This window comes from Tenrec ecaudatus, chromosome X (assembly GCF_050624435.1).
Source record: "Tenrec ecaudatus isolate mTenEca1 chromosome X, mTenEca1.hap1, whole genome shotgun sequence".
NCBI classification, from domain to species: Eukaryota; Metazoa; Chordata; class Mammalia; order Afrosoricida; family Tenrecidae; genus Tenrec; species Tenrec ecaudatus.
In genome coordinates, this window is record NC_134548.1 from 79,191,853 (window position 1) to 79,195,388 (window position 3,536).

Here is a 3,536-nt window from a genome sequence, read left to right on the forward strand (position 1 = left end):
AAGCAGATTGCGGTTATGAGGTGCAGTTGAGTCTGTTTCAACTCACCGCGAGCATATGGGAGCAGCTTGCCCAGCCTTTCTCCTACAGAGCCACCTGCTGGATTTGAACCACCAACCTTTTGCTAGCTGTAAGCCTTTAATTAATCATTGTGCCACACAGTTTGCTTTAACTACCACAAAACAATGAAGTGTTCTAAGATGTACTAAGGTAGTTAATTGGTAAATGTTAATTCCAGTTCCAAATCTTTAGAATTCTCATGTCGGTTGCTGAATATTCAGTGATTTTTATTTAAATTTCACCCCATCAGAGTGTCTCTCAATGAGCAATTTTGCGGTTTATTTTCTAAAATTTCTAAAAGATGAAAGCAAACACATTTTCATTACCCAAGTATTCTAATGAATCCAAAGATAGACATAGGGGCCAACCTAACTCCATGGTTGCCTTTAATCTTGGTTCCTAAACATAGTAGTGCCCAGTGGATCTAGTGTTTACAGAAAAAAACCTTAAGCTTTTTCTTTTGGGAGCCAAAAATATATTCAAATTGGAAGAGAAAAAATGGTATAAACTTTGAACAGTTTCCAAACATGGAGATATGAAATTTAAATCAGGCCTTTATTTTGAAAAGGAATGGCTGAAAGTCATTGTTCCAGAGTAAGGCTTAGAAAACAGTGTTTATACTGTTTTCAGCCTCTGTTACTTGCTAGCTTTGTGTTTGTTTTACACTAAGAAAAATTTTTTCCAGTCAGTCTAATCATGCTGACAATGCATGATTATTTCTCATCAGAAGACAGTTACTGAGCTCAAATATTGTGAAGGAAAATAAATGCCTTTTTTTCCATTTAGGTGGTATTGCCCTTCAACATCACCTTCTTAAAATGAGTTTTAGGAAAGCTGCTCAAATCTGCTCACCTAATATAACTGAGTTAAGCCATGTGACAAATGTGATTTCCCCTATACATTGTGTTATATTGTAAAGATTAAAATGACATTTTCAGGGTTTGAAAACTGGAAATCTTTTCTAGGTTGTACCTAGGAGTTAATACCTAGATAACCTATAAAGGGGCTTCAAGAAGTGCATTGTAAAATTCCATGAACTTTTCATTCCATTTTTCTACAAACTTTCTGAAGTCACCATGTATATACAACCTTGAATGTGTCTGTGTTTGTACTAAATATGTTTTTGCACAGAGAGTAGGGACTGCATGTATAACTCCAATTAACTGATGTTTCTGAACTCAACTTAATAATTAATTTAAATCTTGAACAGAAATATTTGCTAGAGTCTTGCCATTTTTTAGAATTGTAAAGGAGTTGTCAGGTTCGGATTAACACCTGCAAAAGTAGAATTAAAAAGCGTTGGAAAGATCTGCTACCCATAGTTTAGATTATAGACACTGCAGGTGCTGGACTCTTGGAGACCTTTGTCAGCTTATCTTAGAGTAAGGCAAATGTGTGAGAAGGTAAAATCACCACTTAGGTGCATATGCTGTTACCATGGTAAGGTAATTTGACATGCGACGTGAGAATTGTGGGTAAATGCATTGTCTTCATGGTATTTTTCAGCTTTTTTTAAAAAGCTTTTCAGATGTTACAGGTGATAATTGTCCTGCAGCTGCAGCCAATACACAAGAATTTCCAGGATCTTAATAAATTTTACTAGGGTTGTTGGCAACAAGCAGGATTGAATGGTTTTATTTAGTCGTCAGTCCACTATCATGTACAAATGATGATTCATGTACAAATGATAATGGTCAGCCAGTTGAGAGATTTGGAGATGAAAACATATGTCATAAGTAGTCTATTATGTAACGGTACTAACTGTAACATCAAGCAGTTCTATATAGCACTCCATCCAATCATAATTTCATCCACATGTTTTGCATTTAAAAGGAGTAATAGAGGTCTTAGACAATGTTTTAGTTGAAGAGCAAAATAAGCATCTGAATTATAATAGCAAACCTCCAAATTGAGTATAGGAAGCTGACATAGAGAATAAACTTGGTTTTAGCTTCTCATATCTCTTAACTACTTAAGCCCATGAAATGGTGCATATGTCTTAAAGCAGAATTGTAACAGCAAATATGTTCATCTATCCAGATTTGATTTTATATGAATTAAAACAGGCTGCTTCCAAGTCCAGATACAAGTTTTATGTAAGAATACAGAATACCTTGTAAAGTAGCTTTCATAGTAAAAGTATATGCTATCTTCTCATCTGTTTCCTTTGTGTTGAATGGAGCAGAACTGCTCAGTAACAGAATTCTGGCTGTTTGGTGAACTCTGACTAGCTCCTTGAGAATGTGACTGTTAGAATTATAAGAACTGTCCTCCAACATACATGCTGAACATCAACGGTAGTACTCACAAATGCAAGGAAAGTGCGGCTGGTTACAAAGAACAATCGACTGACTAAAGTAATTTTAGAGCTATTTATCTCTCTGCTACATGTTGTACTTGAGTGCTCTTAATAAGAGGTTGCTGCTTATGCAGTGTAGTTTGGATGTGTTGATGAACTTACTGTTCAAGCCAACTTGTAATAGAATTTTCAGTTATCTATAAGAAAAAAAATCCTCTTCCTAGCCATGGAAGAGTATATGCTTGTTTATTGGCAAAGCTGTCACCATTTAATTGGTATCAGATTCTGACTGGCACAAGGAACATTCTTTAAAAAAATAAATAAATAAAAAGAAAGAAAATCCTAATTAGAGCAGTTATTAAATAGTATCCTACTATGGCAAATAAACATGTTAGCAGTAACTTAAATTATTTAAAATTTAAAGACAATTTGGATTTTTGTAAACTCTGAACTTGGTAAAGCTATTATTGTCACACACAAAAACAATAAAAATTCACTACCATCACGTCGATTCTAACTTCTAGCCACTCCATAGAATAGGGTATAAACTGCCCTATAGATTTCTGATAATTAACTCTTTATAGGAGTAGATAGCAGGTATCTCAGAAGAAAGGCCTGGTGTCCCACGTCCAGAAAGTCACCAGAACTGTGGAGTGCAGTTCTATTCTGCAACCCGTGGGCTCGCTTTGAGCTGAAATCCACGGAGAGCATTGCTTGTGTTTTGGTTTGTATCTCAGCATGGCGATACGAGTAGTTGGAGACCTTGTGGAATAGTGGTTTGCTGTTAGACTGTAATCTACAAGATCACCAGCTTGAAATCACCAGTGGCTCCGTGAGAGAAGGAAGGCGCTTTCTACTCCCATACGGTTACAATCTGGGAATCTCACAGGGATAGTTTTACCCTGTCCTATAGGGTCACTGTGTCAGCACTGACTTGATGGCATTGAGTGATGGAGAAATATGAGAGGCTTCAAGAAAGTTTGTGAACCATTTCCTTTATCTTTTCATTCTTTTTTTATAAGCATTTTTAAGTCAACTCGTGTGACTGTCCTCTTTCTCTAAAAGTGATAGAAATTCACCAAAGCTGAGAATAGACAAAAGCAGCAGTAAAATGTATTTTAAGATATAAATATTTTGCTTAGCTGAAGTAGTTAACCAAGTCTTGTAAGCAAGAGATGG

General features: G+C 35.8%; 1 pseudogene; it reads left to right on the plus strand.

Moving 5' to 3' along the window:
• Positions 1-2,544: 2,544 nt before the first annotated feature.
• On the plus strand, positions 2,545-2,664 carry LOC142435374 (small nucleolar RNA SNORA24; annotated as a pseudogene).
• The last annotated feature ends 872 nt before the right edge of the window (positions 2,665-3,536 follow it).